This window comes from Choloepus didactylus, chromosome 24 (assembly GCF_015220235.1).
Source record: "Choloepus didactylus isolate mChoDid1 chromosome 24, mChoDid1.pri, whole genome shotgun sequence".
Lineage (NCBI taxonomy): Eukaryota > Metazoa > Chordata > Mammalia > Pilosa > Megalonychidae > Choloepus > Choloepus didactylus.
In genome coordinates this window covers 19145472-19167102 of record NC_051330.1, presented here as the reverse complement: position 1 = coordinate 19167102, position 21631 = coordinate 19145472, and the positions used below count along the sequence as shown (strand labels likewise).

The following is a 21631-nucleotide window of genomic DNA, read 5'->3' as shown; positions in this document are numbered from 1 at the left end:
ACAGAGGATTGAGCTGCTCCAGTCTTTACCAAGAATGTAATTTCCTCTTGAAATGGGCCCACCTTTAAATTTACTAAAGTCTCCCAGTGGGCTTCTGAGATGAGGAGCCTCTGACTCTCCTAGTCCTCGAAATTCATTGGGGTTATAACTCGGCCCTCCTTCTGTAAGTCTGGGCACTCCCTTTTGAAATGGCCAGGTTTTCCATGGTGATAATACCCTGCAGAGTTCTGCATTCTCCTTGCTCCTTTAAGTCAGTCCAGCCCACTCCCTTATCTCACCTGTCTGCTTCCTCCATTCCCTGCTTCTAATCTTTTCTTGACCAAGTAGTCAACAGTGGTCAACATGACTTTAGCCTGTTGCTTTTGCTTTTTGTCCTCCCTTCTTACAAATACTTTCTGTGCTTCCCTTAATAACTCCTCCAATGGCTTATTCATCCATCCATCTATTTTATGGATCTTTTTCCAAATATCAGGCCAAGACCCCTTCACATAGCTGACCTTTAACATTCCCTGGGCCACAGGTTCATCAGGGTCCATACCTGAATATATCCTCACTTGATCTCTCAATCTTTGCAGATAAGCAGAGGGAGACTCATCTTTCTCTTGATTCACCTCAAAAGCCTTATCCAAATTTTGAGTTTTGGGTATGGCCAATTTTATCCCTTCTGTAATGAGGTCTCTGAGATCCTTCATTTGTGCCCTATCTTCCTTATCAGTATTATCCCAATTGGGTTCAGTACTTGGAAATTTTTGCTCTGCTGCCATCACCCCTTACCCTGGCAGTTGTTGCCTTTCCCATTCTTTTATATCCAACCCTCTCACCATTCCTCTCTCCTCTTTTGTAAAGAGGATATTTAATGTAGACATAAGTTCAGACCACGTGTATAGCCTGGAGCCTATGAATTGATCTGTTTGCTCAGCCAGCCCCATTGGGTCCTCTGTCAGTGATTTCATCTTCTACTTAAAATTCCTTACTTCTGCACTTGTTAATGGGGCATCTACATACCTGACTTCTTTTGGCCACAAAAGCTCCTCCCTCAAGGGGTAAAGGGATTCAATGGGGTGATGTTCCCTTCAAGAGTTTTCAAAAATGGAAAATTCTATATATCCTCTTTTCACTGTGCTAATTCTTTCCTCAACAACTGATGGGTCATATCTGGTGGGGCAGTTGGTGCCAACAGGCCTCCTGGTTCCCCTGGAACCTGTGTGGACTTGATTAGGTCTTCAGACTCTTAACAATTTCTGCCTCAGGAGAGGAGGGGAATAGTAGGGATGAGGAAGGCTTAATAAGAGGTCCCAGGATTTAGATTCTACCAACTCAGCTTCTGAGTTTGGATTTTTATCTTTCACAGGGTAGAGGGAATTTTTTTGTTCTTTATCAAGCATGTGGCATAATCAGACTCCTCTTTAGAAAAGGGTTTCTTCTCATTAACTTAAATTACAAGGTTGGCACAGAGCCAATCCTCCCCTCTCCCATACTTTGGCCAGAATACATCCGGCAGTGAAATGCTTTCTTCAGTCCAAATGTAACAACAATATTTAATCATTTTCTTTTTGTCCTTTCCCTTGGTCCAATTGCTATTGGTCCAAAACTTTAACATTCTACCTAGTGGACTATCTGGAGGGATGTCCCCAAGGGACTCTATATGTGCCCCTTTTCTTCCTCCCTGGCCAGCCAACTGCCTCTATTCCCCATTCTGAATCTTGTCTGGGCTTCTTAGTTCCTTTTGCTTCATCCATCTCTGGACCTTTCCTTCGTGGGAGAAGGGAACAGCAAATCAGGACTCTGCACTTGCTTCACACAGTATGTCACATGTCTCAGTCACACACAGTCAGCTTCAGACTTATCAAGAATTCCCAACCACCATGGTAATATATTTAATAGTCTACGTTCCTTACCTTGGTCCATGCATGGAGTTGCCTGGTCAACCAGAGGCAGGCTTTCCCTTTTCCCCTTTTTCTCATCCACCACTGGCAGATCCAAGCATCTTGTCTTGAGCCCTTCAGCTGCTGGTGATGGGACCCCAATGGTGGAGTCTGAGACTGCTCAATTGGTGGGACGTGCCTTCCCTTTGTCCACCTCAGGGGTCCCCCTCTGAATCTCCAGATCCTGGATGAGCTCCCAAGTTGTTGGAAATAAAGCAGTAGCTGTAAGGGAGTAAATGCTCAGTCGATTCTTGAGGAGAAAAGAATTTATTGATGATCTTGCAAGATAGGGTGCACAGCCAGAAACATGGTGGGCTGGCACACAGGAGGAAGAACATGGCGATCTTTTGTTCTCCTACTCCTAATGCACAAGTCCCTCCCCTGTTTCCCCATTGGCTGTGTACTACAGAGGTTACAGCCTGTCTGAGAAAACTAACTACCCCATCTTTGAGATTTTGAATTGTACAGCCTATCTGAGAGAGTTCATTCAGTTGAAATTTCCTGCTGGGAGTTCCCACCTCTGATTATACCCCATATCCATTTACATTCCAGTAACCCTGGTTACTTTTCCATATAAGGAGCTGGCACAGATTCTAGGCTTACATCATGGCTCTATCTCTCCCTTTACCACAGTGCTTGTTTAAGCTGGTTCTGCCACCATTTTCCCTATTCCATGCTGCCTCTGTGTGAAAGCTAAACTTAACCCTTTCTTACCATCTTGATATATATGTTTTGTTGGATCTGTTTCCCTGGAGAACCCTGATTAATACTCTGTTAACTAATATCCCATCAATAGGAAATTAGATAAACAGTTTATGCTAATTCATATATTAGAGGATTACTAAGAAATAAATGTTGTTTGCTTCCATTATTGTGAAATTCTAGACCAGGCAAAACTTACCCAGAGTGGATAAAAACATTTGGACATTGGTGTCTTTGTGGGAATAGAGGTGGGAATTGACTGGTGTGGTAAATCAAATTATGTACCCCAGTTTTAGGTGTGTCAGTCTTAATCTACATTGCTCTGGGTGTAGAAGCAATTGTAAATAGGAACTTTGATTTTCTTAAGGGGTGGCCCAATGCACTGAGGTTTGGACTTTATCCAGATTACTGGAGGCCTCTTTATAAAGAAAACACCCTCCTGTGTGGCAGAGCTCCATGTGGGAAGCTTGATGTTCACTGAGTATTGGTGGCTGCAGCCCCTCCTGGACATGAGGAATAATCACTGTAATTTTGTTCATATCATTCAGTCTCAAGAGAATGAGCCCAGGTGAAGGGGACTCCTAAGCAGAGCTAACATCAACAACAACAGGAAGGAGGGAACAGCAGAAAGAACAGGAGCCAGGGAGACTTATCCCTGCCCCCATACCCCTCTGTCCACAGCAGGACCCTGCCCATTGGCCAGTCCCTGGCTGAGGCTCCAGGTGCCTCTCACTGGGATGTCTGTGACATCCTGCTGATGACCACCAAACAGAAGTTGACTTATTCCCTCTGCAGAGGCCCACATACTGAGGGTCCTCCCCTCCTCCATGCCACACACACTCTGCCCCTGGCCAGCATGATATGCCCAGTTTATTAGTGAATTTATTGAGGATCAGGGACAGTGACATACAGGATCAAACTGCCATCTCAAATCAGGGCATACCCCACCCAGTTTCCCAGATTATGGCTTAGTGAAAAGCAGGGGTCTCATAAGTCTGGCAGGGGAGCTGCCTATAATGTGAAAGTGATTGTTTTTCCTCTCCCACTGCCTTAAATCCTGCCCCTTGAATTCACAGTCCCTGAAACACACTTGCATCATTCCCAGTGTAACAGTAACTTTTTATGTATAACTTTAAAACTGTAAGCAAACAAAATTGTAAAATGTAACCTAAGCTGCAAACAGGAAACAATGGAGGCACCTATTCTCACAAAGGAGAAATTTGTAAATGTAAAGTGCGCAAGCATATGTAATTGTAAAATTTGCACATTTCCCAGGTGTCACCTAGGAAGCAGGAGATAACAAATTACTGAAGTTCTGCAAAACTGTTACATGTTAACTAAAATAGTTGGCTCCCTTTGTCCCTAATGGGTTTAGCCAATTAAAGAATCACTGGGAGACTGCCCCAAACCTCCCAGATAGATGGGCCTTTTGTCTATCATTCTTGTTGCCTGTTAGCTGAATAATTATCTCTCTTTGTCTCTGCACCTGGGTATAAAACCAAATTGGAGAAACACTTCAGGGAAAATTTGGGAAAATTTCCACTGCTTTCTTCTGGCATAATAAACCATCTTTCCTCCTCAGTTGGGTTCAGTGTGACTTCTGTTAGCTGCATTGAGCAACAGAACCATATTTGGGAGCTGCCTCTTCTTCAGTTTGGTGACCATGAAGGGATGAAGACATCTGAATGATGTGCTGCTCAGTGAGCTCCTGGACCCCTGAGGTAAGACATTCATGAGCCTCAGTTCTATTGTCAACAGGGACACTTTTCTCTGAGAGCTGGATGAGAAAGCTTCTTGCTTCAGCATCCAGGACCCCAACCATGGCTGGCCACAGAGGAAAACAGGTTTGATGAGTGAGTGTGGTTGGTGAATGAGTGTGGATGTCTTGTGAGCATGCACAGGCCTTGTTTTCTTTTGTTTGTGGGCCCGTTTGTTTCTTCTTCAGTGAAACAAACCCCTGTTGGAGGTGTAAGTGGGACACCAATTGGTTGGGCACTAGTTGGCCAGAAGTTCATGCCAAAGCTTTTTCTGGAGTGTGCAGCCCCACACATGGAGGAATAGCCATTGAGACTTGGTTTGGAATGAAGGAGCCCCTGGCATTAAGGGAGGTCACTAACTTTGGTGCCTAGGTTTATTTGAGTGCTTAGTGGCATATAAATTTATGCCAAAGCTGTTTTTGGAGGGTACAGCCCCTGGTACAGAGGAATAGCCTTTGGGATTTGTTCACCTAGGACTTGGCTTTATTTTCTTGGTCTTGTCTTCTTTTTATATGTTGGTTCCATTTGTTTTTTTTTTTTCAGTTGTTAGAGACAAGCATTATACCTAAAAACAATGCTCACCCAGTTCTGGAGGAGAAAAGAATTTATTTACAGTCATGCAAGATAGGGCACACAGCCAGAAACGTGGTGGGCTGGCACATGGGAGGAAGAACATGGCGATCTTTTAATTTCCTATTCTAATGCACAATTTCCTCCCCTGTTTCCCATTGGCTGGGTACTACAGAGGTTATAGCCTATCCAAGAGAACTAACTAGCCTGTCTTTGAGGTTTTAATTTGTACAGCCTATCCAAGACAGCCAACTAGCTCATTATTGAGATTTTGAATTGTACAGACTATCCAAGAGAGTTCATTCAGTTTAAGTTTCCTGCTGGGAGTTCCTGCCTCTGATTTTACCTCATATCTCTTTACATTCCAGTAACCATGGTTACTTTTCCATATAAGGAGCTGGTGCAGATTCTCTCTTCCTTTACCACAGGGCTTGTTTAAGCTGCTTGTGCCCCCATTTTCCCCATTCCATGCTGTCTCTATGTGAAAGCTAAACTTAACCCTTTCTTACAGATTCCCTCTTTCTTTTTTAAACCTTTTTAGTTTTCACATTTTAGATTCTTAAATTTGCTAAGAGCTTTTTCATATTCCTCATCATGGGGATTTTTCTTATGGGGGTATAGATTGTTCTGCTCATATTTTTGATTAGAGTGGATTTGATGGGTTTCTGAACTAACCTCTGAACACAGGATGATGTAGCACCCAGCTGCCATAAAATTCTGGCTGGAATGATAAGGAAAATTAAAGTAGACATTGAAATTCTTTTCTATTTCTCAAACTAATTTTCTAACCTTTCTGTGAGTGGGTTGCCAATGCTAGATTTTTTTTTTTTTTCTAGATTCTGAAATAAGGCTGTTAAGTCTTGTAGAGCTTTGGTGATAGTTCCATTTGGTGCTGTATTATTGGAGATGAACATGCAACAACTTCCCCCAACTGTAGCACAGATACCTCCCTTTTCAGCTAGCATTATGTCTGGGGCCATTATATTTTCCCATGCCATTCAGCTAGTGGCATCTAACTGTTCTGCTATTACCTTAATAACATCCCTGGTATAGTTGATAAATCTTAGCTGATGATCCACATTTTTATTGCTGGTGGCCCACCAGAATAAGAACAATTCAAATCCTGCAGCTGCTTGATTTCCAGCTTTAAACTAATTAGGAACTTCCCAGGGAACCCCTATACTATCTACATAAATTTTTCCATTGAAGGAACCAGGTACATTTTGTACATTTCTCTTTTCTCCTTTGCTTTGGGTTGGTACCTTCTCTTTACTTTTAAATGCCAGGGTGAATGAGATAGCCAATTGAACCAGAGCACAGGTTCCTCCCCACTCTTCAGGTAGTGTTGGCCAGAGGATGCCCTCCCCACAGTACCACCAGAGGTCTGCTTGGGGTATAGTTAGACTGGAGAAGTTGCCAGTACTATCCTAACTCATGTTCCACACTTGTGTATGTATACAAAGCCATGGTACAAAGATTCTGCCCTTCTTCCCATCTGGAGAGACAGGCAGAGTGGTTTCTGGGACCAAGGCAAGAAGCTGGTATGGCTTTGACACTTCCCTTCTGGACTGGAGGGAAAAGGGAGGACAACATACTACAACTTTCACCAGTAGTAGCATTTTGAAAGAGGAGTCTTATACATTTAAACTCCTTTTCATGCTTTTTCATCCCCAAGGGGAAGGGCACAATCTGAGCACTGGCTTGTCTGGTTGCACAAGCATAACAGTCACTTCTGTTTAGACTCTGGATGGTATATTTGACCCATTCTACCCAGGCATTTGTATTTCCATAACCTGTCTCTATTTCTATGCTGTGCTTTAAGTCTCTGGCCTTTAGTATTCTAATGACCTTGGGGTCAATTTGAACTGGAGAGTTAGACTCCAGCCAAGTTTTCCTTAATGGTTTTCCCTCCAACCTGGGTGAGACCCATCCCTTATACTGTGTTGTCCACCAAACAGTGTTCCAAGAATAACAGGGTCAGGTGACTCATAAGTTATACTTTCAAATGTTCCCCCCCAACAATCGTGCTATTTGAACAGTCTGCTTACATAAATACTTATATTCCTCCCTCAGTTGTTACTGATGTTTTAGAGTTTTACAGCTAATTACTTGACAAATGTCAAATTGTACAGTTTGGGACTCTAAGCCTTTGACTACACTTATAACCAGCTTAGCAGAACCTGTTGCTTCTTGAATATGGAACATTATGATCAGTACAAGCAATTTCATGATTAAGCTATACACAGAGCACAATGCAAACACAGGGTTTAATCCAGCCCTTCCTCCCTCCTAGTATGTTCTTTCAACTATTGTCCTTTTAGAGTGGTCCTTAGGGGATCTGAGATGGGAGTCACTTTCCAGGATTTGGGTTGAGTTGCTGGATACTTATCATCTGGTTCAGGCACTGGTCCCTTTACTCTTGTGTAATGAGTCCAGCCTCTTTCTGCTGTTTGGACTGCCACCTCAGTCATCAGCAAGACTTGATAGGGTCCCTCTCAGATTATTTGAAGTTTGGATTCTCTCCATGACTGGATCAGAACTCAGCTGCCAGGCTGATGTTGATGAGCAGCAAATTCAAGAGGCAGTGTCTGGGCCAGCAATTCACAGTGCCTGAGAGATGATAAAGTAGAAGACAAGGCCAGTATATAATTTTTAAGGAAGAGTTTCTTTTGTGTCTAGGGAAGGGAGTTTTGCAGTCCTCCTGGAAAAAGGCAAATCAACATTCTCTCCACTCTCCCAGAGGATGGCAGATGCCGGGGAGTATGGAAGTCCCAACTGACAGCTAGGCTTCCCATGATGTTCTGCAATACACTGGAGGTAAATTGGCTACCATTGCCAGAGTTTATATTTTCCACTAACCCATAATGGGAAATGATTTGTCCAAGGATAACTTCAGAGTTTCTCAATACTATGACTGAGGATAGAGAGTAGGCTTCCACCCATCTTGTGAGATGGTCTACAATACTTTAAATGACTTATTGGGGGCATTTCAGTGTACAAATTATGCAGCATTCACATATTTCTTTAGCAACTGTATAAAGGCCTACACCTCCAAATTGCCTAATTACTAAATCACACATAGCTTGTACCCCCCAATGACTCCCCTAGTGTAAAACTGTTAATACCTCCTTTAGGTACAGACATTTCTGAACTCATGTGCATGAAGAGCAGCAAGAATTTACCAACATTTAGGGCTGGAACAGTTAAGATTAAGGGACAATAATTTATGCTAACCTGAGATTAATGAACACAAAAAGGTTCACCATTTTTAAATGCCCACTTAAAATCCAGTCTTTAGTACACCTAGTTTAGTGATGCCTGAATATATTTGATTCACGTATATGTATACCTTGAACACATACCCAAGTTTTGCTGTCAGATGAGTAAAAACCCACTCTCCAGGGAGAGGAGGATAAGCCTTGGTGTGTAGTATTTGCCAATATATGTGGTGTCTTTATTCCCACTAGAGCTAATTTCAAGCTAGCAACCTGGCATCACAAAATGGAGAGCTGGGAAGAGATATACACCACTCACTGTCCCAAGTTCATTCAATTCAGCTTTAGTGAACCTTAACCCCTTTTATAGGAACATTTACTTGCACTTTGAGTATGAACCTTTTGCTTTTGCTCAAAATATATCAGCAAAACCATACTGCTTATTACAAGAACACGCAGTCCCATATATCTGGAACACAGACACATATAACTTACATACACACCCATAACCATACAAAACACACACACATTATGCCCATTTACAAGCATATATAGCCCACACACTACTGTTACATATACATAGAAAATCTTTACAGTCTTTCTCACTTTTCTCATTCTTCACACTATTGTGAAACTGCACACAATTCCCCAGCTTTAGAGTACACACAAACTAGTATATGCTGCAAAGACACAAGGAAATATCTCCAGTTTACTATAGATGAGTACACTAGAAATTTTTGCCAAGTTTTAAATTATACACTGACAAACTTCCACAGTTCCAAAGACTCCTACATAATTATATTACATGCTTTCATTACATACAAATACAGTTATCCCACAGCACTGTATAAATATACAACTTAAACTTCCATTAGATACATGAAGTTTTAACTCTCAGAATGCATCCAAATACTGTCCTAGAAAATGTGCATGTAACTTCCCGTACACCCTGATACACAAATTAATGAACTTTAAATGCAACTTCCACATGCCTTATACTTAATTACCCGACATACTAAAATATGTAAATGTATTCATCAATATCTACTTAGCCCCACGTAAGTATACAAATAATCACACAAACCCTGTGCTACAAATTCTCCCCTTTTTCTTCTTTTTTTAACTGCTCCCATTACTTCTCTATCTCACCTCTGTCTTTCCTCCCTGCCTTGTAGACTCTCTTAATATCTCCTCCAATGGCTTATTCAGCCATTTATCCATTTCCTGGATCTTTTCTGAATATTAGGCCAAAATCCCTTTATGTACCTGATGTTTTAAAGTCTGAGAGTCTTTAACAGAATGACATTATATCCTTGGGGCTTGAGAGAATGGGAGCCCAACCCTTTCCAGAGGCTTTTGTGGCAGCCCTTTTCTCTTCAAAGTCTGGGGTGAATACTCCAACATGTTCACGTGTTGGGGAGATCAACTTTTTGGCTCCACCCTCCTTAAACATTGGGGTGCCACCTGGACTCTGCCATCCTGAGGCAAAAGCTCTACCCTCTCTTGAACAGTGGGGTGGTGGCCAGGGTCTCCCCAATTCTCTGGGAATGTGCTCCACCCTCTTTGGGACCTGGGATGGTGAAACTCTTCCAGAGCATTGAGGAAGGCCCACCCTCGACCTCCCAGGCAAGCTCACCCTTTTCATGCTTGTGGGCCACTCCACTCTCCCATCCCAAGACCACTTGACTCCAGACCTCAACTTCCTTGGATCTTTTGGGGATTTGGGTACAGCCAATTTTATTTTGGGTGGATACTGACTTTCCCTTTCTCTCATAGCAGCCCTCTTTCCCATTCCCCTTTCTTCTCCCAAAAAAGGGGATATTTACATAAACTGGGGTTTAAGAATTGATTTAATTGTTATTCAGCTAGTCTTGCTGGGTCTTTCATTAATGATTCTCACCTTCCTTTCCTCAGGAGCCTTCAGAAACAAACTTTTGGATAGCTCTCAATTTTTTTTTTTTTTTTTTTTTAACCCTTGGGTTGTAACCACTGGAGCAGTCAGCATCAACCAGCTCTCCAATTGACTGGGGGTCTAGACTGGTTCCACCAAAACCCCAGGCTTCAATGGTTCCTGCCCCAGTGGGGGAGGGGAAACCATAAGGTGGGGGAAGGCTTATCCCAGGTTTTAGTTTCTCCTTTCTCTGCAGCCAGCACATGGCACAGTCAGATTCCACCTTGGAAAAAGTTTTATTTTTATTAACATAACACACGAGGTCAGCACAGAGCCAACCCTTATCTGCCTTATATTTTGGCCAGAATACATCTGGCAGCAAAATGCTTTCTTTTGTTTAAACATAACAATATTTGATCATTTTCTTTTATCCTTTCCCTTGGTCAGATCACTTTCAGCCCAATGTTTTAACATGTTCCCCAAAGGATTATTTAGAGGAATGTTCCCAGGGGACCCTAAAGGTATCCCCTTCCCTTTGTTCCCAGCTGGCTGACTGCCTCAATTCCCCATTCTGAGTCTTGCCTGGGCATCTTTCCCTTAGGATCAGCTCTAGGCTTATCAGAATGTCCCATTCTGAGCCTTGTCTGGGCATCTTTCCCTCAGGATCAGGCTCAGACTCTTAGAATGTTTCAACCACCAAGGTAATATTTAATATTCATTTTTTTTCTTACCTTGGTCTATGCTTAGAGTTACCTGGTTGCTGGTGAGGCACATTTTTCCTTCCCCTTTTCTTGTCCACAACCAGCAGACCTAAGCTTCTGATCATGGGTCTCGCCAGCAGTCAGAGGTGGGCCCCCAGCCATGGAGTCTGAGACCACTCAAACAGCAGGACAAGCCTTCCCTCCTTCCATCCTGGGGGTCCCCCTCAATGCTTTGGATCCCGGATGAGCCCCCAAGTTGTTAGAAATAAACATTATACCTAAGAAAATGCTCACCCAGTTCTGGAGGGGAAAAGCATTTATTTACAATCTTGCAAGATAGGGTACACAGCCAGAAACATGGTGGGATGGCGTGTGGGAGGAAGAACATGGTGATCTTTTAAGCTATTTCTATTGCACAAGTCCCTCCCCTATTTCCCCATTGGCTGGGTACTACAGAGGTTACAGCCTATTCAAGAGAACTAACTAGCCAGTCTTTGAGGTTTTAATTTGTACAGCCTATCCAAGAGAGCCAACTAGCTCATTATTGAGATTTTGAATTGTACAGCCTATCCAAGAGAGTTCATTCAGTTTAAATTTCCTGCTGGGAGTTCCTGCCTCTGATTTTACCCCATATCTCTTTACATTCCAGTAACCATGGTTACTTTTCCATATAAGGAGCTGGCACAGATTCTCTCTTTCTTCCCTTTACCACAGGGCTTGTTTAAGCTGCTTGTGCCCCCATTTTCCCCATTCCATGCTGTCTCTATGTGAAAGCTAACCTCAACCCTTTCTTACACAGTGACTCACAAACTCCTGCTGAAGCTGTAAGTGGGAAACTGCACTTGGTTTGGCACTCAATGTACATAGAAAGAGCCATTAAGACTTCATTTGAAAGGGAAGGAGCAGCCCCTAGCATTAAGGGAAGTCACTGATTTTGGGTGCCTATCTTTTGGTTGTTTGGGTGCTCGGTGGCAGATAAATTTATGCCAAAGCTCATTTTTGGAGGATGCAGCCCCAGGCATTGAGGAATAGCTGTTGAGACTTGGTTGCCTAGTACTTGGCTTTAAATCTCGGTCTTGTTTTTGTTTGTGATTTGGTTAAGTTTTGTTCTGCATTTTTTTTGTCCTGCTTTGCCTCAAGTTATCTAAATGATGTTTAAAACATTGGAAACAATATAAGTGAAAAATCTAAGGAAATTAAAGACAGTGAACTTTTAAATTGCATTCTTAAGCATTAAAAGCATTTCAGATTTGAATGTGTGTATGTGTATGCATATACATGTATACATATTTATTCATGTATCAAATAATATCATTTAGTGTGGCCAGTCAAATTGGTAGACCACACATATTTGGATTTTTTTGATTGGTGGATTGTATTACTGGAGTATACTGGTGAGTTGGATGGTTTTGAGTCATTTTCGTTTTGCTTTTAGGTGTTTTGAGGTTTTTAAATTACATATTATTTTTCAATGTAAAGAAACCACAACCATTCATATTTATAAGTATGTAGATTTGTAAAATGTTTCTTTTTAATGCACTTTTATTGATACATGGTCACATAACATACCATCATTCAAAGTATAAAATCGGTTCTTCATTTCTCCAGAAACAAGAAGACAAACATTATAATGCATCACTAATATGGACTAATTGTTGGTTTGTCTCTCTCTGTATTCAGTAGGTTGTTGGAGGGTAGAACCAAGCAGAAAGCATTTGACTGTTGTAGTTATAATAGGCAAGTTTCTTGTAAACCATCTGAACTTTCTAAGTATGTAGAAATAACTGCTGTCCCTCCCCACACACATACACACATTGTAAATAACTTAATTGTAAACTGTGGTGAAAAAATCCCTAGGTGTGTTTACTTGATGTCTGTGTGGGAAGAGTTATTAGATAATTTTGTATGTAGTAGTCAGATTTTCTGTTTTTTATACCATGAGTCATTGTAGATTTGTAGAAATTGCTGTCTTATATTGTAAATATCTTTTACTTAAAATTATAGGTCAGAAGTTTTTCTTTTCTTTCTTTTTTTCTTGTGGAAATGTAGACCACTCTAGACTGTTGAGTGAGGTTTTTAGGTGACTGGGTATAGAGCCACCATTTCCCTAAAACAGCAGTTCTTTTTAGATGTATAGACATTATGACATTACTGATATATTTTCATTGGTTTCCTTCTGTTTTTACTGGGTTCTCAGGAGGGATAAGGACATATTGGGTATTTTGTGATTTTATGTCTATTAATATCCAGTGCTTTTGCTTTATATTATTTCTTGGTTTATAGAGATTGCAGATATGTACATGTTTTGTAAACATTGTTACAGAAAATGCTTGAAATATTTAATTTATGCAAATATTTATGTTTAAGAGCTCTATATGTTGGCTTTTTGGGTTTATTGTTAAACAGCTGTGTTTTATAGTACTTTATACAATTTCAACTGTGTAAACATATAAAGATGATGAATTATTGGTTCACCTTTGTGTAATCTTCATTGAATTGCTCTAGCTGTTATAGACAGATTAACTTCAAGAATAAGTTGACCTCTTGGAGTTATTTTTGTTATTTTAATATATGTTTTCATATTAGGGAGGGAGATAGAGTGATTCAAATACATTTTACCATATTTTCATTTAGAAGAAAAATTACAATTGGAATCATTAAATGTTCATGTCTACTTTATATAAAAATACTTCTGTCTATTTAAGGGGCATGTAAGTACATATTATTTTCCAGAAGGTACTTAGGTTCAGGATGTGATTCACTTTCACAGAAAACATTTTATAGAATCTCTATAAACTATACAGTTCTGTGTCCATTTGTTGCATAGTGATATTCAAGACAACTTTGTAAGTGATGGATAATTAAGATTTAATTTGTAAACATCTGAGTATTTCTAGATATACGGAGTCTCACAAAGTATAATTTTCTAATATATCATTGTAAATTTGTGGTTCTATTATTCTTTGCAACTGACTTGTCTGTGAAGTTGCTGAAAAACAGGGTCCTGATGCTACAGAAAGTTTATCATATATTTTTTGAGGAGACAAGATTTAAGGCCTTTATGCCATTCTCATATAGAAGGCTGCCATTGGAAGTATATTTTATTTGTTAAACCATACCTAAAAAACCAAGCAAATTCATTTGGTAAATTTATTGTGGATAAACTGAGCGTCTTGATTTTTTGCTGTTAACATTCAAAATGTAAATTACTTTGTTAAGGAGATCTTATGCTGCTTCTTGGAACTGTACACATTTCTCTCTATGTGTTCCCTTGATTGCATGACAATATTCAAGACAACTTTGTAACTAATATGCAGTTAGTTTTTAATTTTTAACACCTAGTATTTCTAGATGTAGAGTCTCACAAAGAATAAGTTATAAATACTTCATTGTAAAATTTCATGGTTTCATTCTTTCATGTGAATGTCTTAGTGTAATTGATAAAATTGTGGGGGTTTTGAATTGTGCGTATTTTAGTATATGTTTATATATTGTTAGAGGAAGGAGAAAGGTTTTGTGCTTTCATCATTGCAGTTTTAGTGCCTGTGTACATTAAAAAACTGCTGTAACTAAATCATACTTTTGTAGTTGTATTGAGTTGCTGATAGGTCATTCTGTAAATATATTTTTAACCATTATGGGAAAATGTGTAAAGAATATTTTATTCTACCTCTCTGAACTATACAGTTTTGTATTTGATTGCACTGCATGACAACATTCAAGATAGCTTTGTAAAAAACAGGTAAATATGCCATTTTAAGAAATCTAGTATTTCTAGATAACTTGGAACCTCACAGCGTATAAATTTGTAAATATTTCATTGTAAATTATCATAGTTACATTCATTGACATCTGTAAATGTTTTGGCAGTGCAGTAGATAGTTAATGGTTGACCTCCTAAGACTATAAAACAGTATTTGTACAGTGGGGTTTGGGGGAGAGGAATAGTAGATTGCCACTATGTCTGCAGAATGTTACCTTCTCATAAAGAAGAAGGGTTTAGATTACAACCCTTGGGCTTTGGTATACTTGAAAAAAACAAAGAAACAATGAGAAGGCAATTATCATTTTTAATTGTTATATTCAGAGTTAGAAAACATTCAAATTGTTAAAAATCCTTATTTTGTTGCACTATATATGTCTGTATGTACACATGTTGAAAGAGTACATATATGTGGTCTTGACAGATCTGTGTATAATTTTATGTGTATATGCATAAACACACATAAAATTAGAAATAAGAAATGACACTGCATTTTAAAAAGGGTATTACCTTATTCATACTTAGTGATTTAAATTTTATTTTTGTTTGAAATTTAACAGTATTTTCTAAGCTTACAAACATTTCTGTTATAGCCAAGTCTATGCTGATTTTTATATTAAATAAATAACCCAGCCATACCAATCTCCTCTCTAGTCTGTATGTGTGTGTGTGTGTGTGTGTGTGTGTGTATAGATAGATAGATGATAGATAGATAGGTAGATAGATAGATAGATAGATAGATAGATAGATAAATGGAATTTCTGTGATTATGAACAGTTTTTGTTTTTTTCCTTGAGTTATATGTTATGTCATAATCAGACACAAATGCCAAAATTTGTTTTATCCTCTGTTGTATGTAAAATAATTTTGGAAAATTTCTTCTAAGGGTATTATTCAGTAGTGATTAAAATATAAGTCAGTATATCTTTTCAAACAGAATTTTAGTAATGACAATCAATTACCCTGTGTAATTAATGAAATGGTATAATTTCCTGCTGGGGGCCTATCCTCCAATTCTAGAAACTTTACAGAGAAGAAAGAATATTATAGATTGATTATAACAATAAATAGTAACTTGTATATCTGAAAATACCCATCATTAAGTATAAAAGGGGGAAGTTATTGTAGACTGTTCAACCAAAAAATACAAACTCTGAAAATAACATTCTGGAATATAAAAGTGTTGATAGTATTTTTAAGTTCAAGTTTAAAATGACTTTTTTGAAGAAGCATCAACTAGCTGTCTGTTTGCAAAGGTGTGTGCATGTTGCCTCTAGTTACTCTAACAAACTCTAAATGGTAATTAATCTGCACAGCATGGGGAACAATTGAGTAATTCATGATCATTGTTACAATGGTGATTATTTTACTGTATTTTGAATTTTTTGGACTTGTGAATTTACAAAGTAAAGCATTGCATGCTTTATATGTTGGTATACTGCTACCTGAGAAAGTTCAAAGTGAATATGTGATTATATGTGAATAGAAAATTGTCTGGAGGAATACATGGCAGAGAGGTGGTAAAACAAGAACTGCTTCTATGTTCTGCATTTGAATTTTAAATGTTATTTCAAAATGAACACTTAAACAAAAGAGGGAATTTTAAAGAGGCAGTCTGTATGTCCTTTAATCCTTGCCTTTCAATGTCTTGGGGGTTCTGACTGCTTTATTCAGCTTTGTTTTCCCAGTGGCTCTTACAAATGTTTTTTGGGAATTGTACGAAGAACATGCAATCTAGAGACTAGTGCAGCAGGGTCTTAAATCATTAAAACAAAACTTATGGGATCACCTGAGGAAAGAAGAAGCTAGGTGATGGGATTGGAGGGGATCATAAGGCAAGAAATACATTTGCAGATAACCTAAGTACAGCTGACATCATCAGAAACATTCACCCTTCAATGGAGACTTTCAATTCATAAGTCTTAATTGCAAACCACAGGGGATGGCAGTTCCAAGAAGGTATACTTTTGGGATCTTTTTTTTATGCCAAGAATGATACCATCAGTGAATGACCTTTTGCTGTACTCCTCACTGTAGGATTCTTCACTTCCTGAAATAAGCTTTGGAAATATGATTGTTTTGACCACAGGGGAAAATGATAGCATTGCTTCTACCACTACTTTCACCAAAACTAAAATACAGTCTTCCCAAGGCTTGCAGTCTCTTCCTTCTTTTTGTGTGTGGCAGTAGGCACTCCTTGAAGATGAGAAAAACTGGACTGAAAAATGAAAAACTCATATTTTGTAAAGTGACCCAACATGTATCATCATAACAGATTCTAACCAGCATGTTGACTGCTTTCTTTGTTGCTATTGAACAAAATCCCTGGAGCCTGAATGGCAGAGATATTAGTACTCAAAGAAGCTCAGGGTGATGGAATGGACAGCTCCATCTCAGTTGTCTCATAAGTGCAAAGTGCATATGTTTCCAATTCTCACTTATCACTGGATAAATTTTGAAAGCTTAGTCATAAAAATTATTTTCCAATAAATTTAGAAGACATAGTAATTTTTTCATTAAAATATTTTTACTTCTGAAGTATCTTTTCTCTTCCTGATTATACTCCCCAGTTCTATCTGCTATTGATGGGATTTTCTGCACATTCTTTTGGGGTATGTTCATGAACCATATGTAAGTAATGTTGTGGGGGATCATAATTTATTTTCCCTTTTAACCTTTTCTTGAGCCCCTTGTAATTTGGTTATATAGCTTTACATCTCTTGGTAAAAGAGATGTAAATTTATTGATGACATGTTCTTCTTTAATAGATCCTTATGTTTGCTACAGATTTTCTCTGCAACAAACATGCTTCTATGTAAATTATTTTGAATCTGTCCCACTACTTTATTGGAGTAATTCCTGTGAATTGATACTGCTGGGGCAAAACAAAAGGAAAATATGCATTTTGAGTGAAAATTCCTTCTAAATGTAAGGTAGTCAAGCTTGCTCATCATCACATTAATAGTCATTTGTATTTCACTTCCATGTTCTCATTTTTCTTGGAATGTTTTCATTTCTATTCAGATAATAGTTACTTTGTACTGATTTCTAAGGGCTCATTTATGATAAGCAATGTCAGTCTTCTGATTTTCATACATTGCACAAGAAATACCATGTTTTCTTCCCATTTAATTGGTTCTACTGTTTCATTTTTCATTGTGCAGAATTTGTTATTCAGATATAACTATTTTATGTTGCATGGCTTTTGAGTTTTAATTTGTTACAGATATTTACATTAGTGTCATATATTTGTATTTTCTTCTATTTTCTAAGAATTTTTCTGTCATTTCCTTAGGCATGGGTCATTACTTTGTTTTAAGGCATTAAATTTTCAAAATTACAAAATGAAAAGCAATTTGGGTATAAACCTGTGACAAAGAAATCTGCATGCAAAGTAATTTGGCCTCAGTGTAAATTAGAGAATGGCCACAAGTGGCCAAATCAGGGATCAATAAAATAAAATGCCATTTTACAGCTAAATTTATTTTGTAAGAGAATAAACAATGGAATAAAATTCTGAATGTACACTGTTTTATGTTTCTATCTCACAACAAAAAGCTGGAGAGAAAATGTTTTGGGCATGACATTTTACCATATCAGCCAAGCCCCTAGTGACTCCTTAAATGCTCCAGAGCTTATTGCTCTAGGAGAAATAAAAGAGGTTCCTAGCTCCCAGGTAAAAGATAATCAGACTGAAGCTTCCAAGGTCCAGGCTAAAGTAGCCAAGGCCTCTGTGCCCCAGGCTGTGAGACATTTGGAGCACCTGACCCCCAAGATAAAAACTGATCATTATGTTGCATTTCCCTCATCCTTGTTTTTAAAAGAGTAAAAGAATAAATCCCTACAAATGGCTTATATTAAACTTTTACATTTTAATTAAAAGTTATTAAATGAAAACTTTTCATGTATTACTGTAAGTGATTTATAAAGGTGGGATTTATTCTGAAAAAGTCCACTTGAAAGGTAGTTTTAGTAACTATAAAGCAAGCTTAGCTTATCTATACATTTGTATGCTAACTTTTATATCTCCTTGTGCTACTGTTGTTGGGCAAAATCTGTAGGACATATTAAAATCTATTCTCTTTTCTAAGAACTAGTGGTTAACTCAAAATAACAAATAGGGTTGCAAGAAACCAATCTTTTGTAAATTTGTTAATCTTTTTCATAGTTTCCCTTTAATGTAGCACTAAATCTGGAGAGAATTGCTCATGCTACACAATACAAATGCCCCACACCTCCATAAACCTTTGGAATGTTTTCAGTGATGCTGTAGTTTATTGTTAACTCCATTAAATCTTTTTCATTAAAATAAGAAACATTTTTATTTAATATAAAGTAAAGGGTTTACTGTTGTTTGTTAGTTCAATGGCAGCCTGATTTTCCAGTGTAAATCTGGGAGCAACTTCCTAACAGTACATAAAATAATTGGATAAAGATTGTAGAGCTTAACTTAATGGAAGATATTGTTTAAGATGGTACAATTAGAAAACTAAACAAGGAATTGATCAAAGCTATGAGTGTTGTGAGAACTCCTCCCCAATTCTGCTCAGCCTGATAAACTTATAGATGCTGTAGTCACCCAGGGTTGAGAGGATGGCACCCTTTCTCCTCGGTTCAGATGGCCAGGGCTCCTGGGTTTCCCCAAACCCTGCAGCCAGGGTCTATTGTTTTTGTGGGGTCTGTAAACTTTGCATTTCCCTAGTCCTTTCAGCCAGAGTTGTGGTGGTTGTGTCTATCACCCCACAACATTTTCTGCCAGAGTACATTATCTTGGGCAGCCTCTTCTTCCCCACATTGTTGGGGAAATGCAGATGAGCATGGGATGCCTTTGAATTTACCCTGAAATGGCCTTCCTAACTCATATCATGAATGATATGAATTTTAGTCAGGGTGTCTATACCTCTGGAGGGCAAAAGCAGGGATATTAACCTCTCCAACAAGGGCCAGCTGAAATATTTGTCAGTGCTCCTGACATTCATCAAAAATTACAGAGAGTTGAAGGTGAACTTAAGAAATTGCCAATCTCAACAATGCTGGAATTGCATTTAAAGTGTTCTGTGCAAGGTGGGCGGGGCAAGATGGCAGACTGGTGAGCTGTATGTTTTAGTTACTCCTCCAGGAAAGTAGGTAGAAAGCCAGGAACTGCGTGGACTGGACACCACAGAGCAATCTGACTTTGGGCATACTTCATACAACACACATGAAAACGTGGAAATGCTGAGATCAGCGAAATCTGTAAGTTTTTGCGGCCAGGGGACCCGCGCCCCTCCCTGCCAGTCTCAATCCCGTGGGAGGAGGGGCTGTCAGCTCCGGGAAGGAGAAGGGAGAACTGCAGTGGCGGCCCTTATCGGAAACTCATTCTACTGATCCAAACTCCAACCATAGATAGACTGAGACCAGACACCAGAGAATCTGAGAGCAGCCAGCCCAGCAGAGAGGAGACAGGCATAGAGAAAAAAAAACAACACGAAAAACTCCAAAATAAAAGCGGAGGATTTTTGGAGTTCTGGTGAACATAGAAAGGCCCTGAGGCGCATATGCAAATCCCGAAGAAAAGCTGATCTCTCTGCCCTGTGGACCTTTCCTTAATGGCTCTGGTTGCTTTGTCTCTTAGTATTTCAATAACCCATTAGATCTCTGAGGAGGGCCCTTTTTTTTTTTTTTTTTTTAATCCTTTTTACTTTTTCTAAAACAATTACTCTAAGAAGCCCAATACAGAAAGCTTCAAAGACTTGCAATTTGGGCAGGTCAAGTCAAGAGCAGAACTAAGAGAGCTCTGAGACAAAAGGCAATAATCCAGTGGCAGAGAAAATTCACTAAACACCACAACTTCCCAAGAAAAGAGGGGTATCCGCTCACAGCCATCATCCTGGTGGACAGGAAACACTCCTGCCCATCGCCAGCCCCATAGCCCAGAGCTGCCCCAGACAACCCAGTGTGACGGAAGTGCTTCAAATAACAGGCACACACCACAAAACTGGGCGTGGACATTAGCCTTCCCTGCAACCTCAGCTGATTGTCCCAGAGTTGGGAAGGTAGAGCAGTGTGAATTAACAAAGCCCCATTCAGCCATCATTTCAGCAGACTGGGAGCCTCCCTACACAGCCCAGCAGCCCAGAACTGCCCTGGGGGGACGGCACTCACCTGTGACATAGCACAGTCATCCCTCAACAGAGGACCGGGGGTGCACGGCCTGGAAGAGGGGCCCACTTGCACGTCTCATGAGCCATACGCCAATACCAAGGACTTGGGGGTCAGTGGCAGAGACAAACTGTGGCAGGACTGAACTGAAGAATTAGACTATTGCAGCAGCTTTAAAACTCTAGGATCACCAGGGAGATTTGATTGTTAGAGCCACCCCACTCCCTGACTGCCCAGAAACACGCCCCATATACAGGGCAGGCAACACCAACTACACACGCAACCTTGGTACAGCAATTGGACCCCACAAGACTCACTCCCCCACTCACCAAAAAGGCTAAACAGGGGAGAACTGGCTTGTGGAGAACAGGTGGCTCGTGGACGCCACCTGCTGTTTAGTTAGAGAAAGTGAACTCCACGAAGCTGTAGATCTGGTAAACTAGAGATAAGGACTTCAATTGGTCTACAAATCCTAAAAGAACCCTATCAAGTTCAGCAAATGCCAAGAGGCCAAAAACAACAGAAAATTATAAAGCATATGAAAAAACCAGATGATATGGATAACCCAAGCCCAAGCACCCAAATCAAAAGACCAGAAGAGACACAGCACCTAGAGCAGCTACTCAAAGAACTAAAGATGAACAATGAGACCATAGTACGGGATACAAAGGAAATCAAGAAGACCCTAGAAGAGCATAAAGAAGACATTGCAAGATTAAATAAAAAAATGGATGATCTTATGGAAATTAAAGAAACTGTTGACCAAATTAAAAAGATTCTGGACACTCATAGTACAAGACTAGAGGAAGTTGAACAACGAATCAGTGACCTCGAAGATGACAGAATGGAAAATGAAAGCATAAAAGAAAGAATGGGGAAAAAAATTGAAAAAATCGAAATGGACCTCAGGGATATGATAGATAATATGAAATGTCCGAATATAAGACTCATTTGTGTCCCAGAAGG

General features: G+C 39.4%; 1 pseudogene; it reads left to right on the top strand.

Annotated features, from left to right (window-relative positions):
• Positions 1-18104: 18104 nt before the first annotated feature.
• Positions 18105-21631, top strand: part of LOC119519934 — a 47887-nt pseudogene continuing 44360 nt past the window's right edge.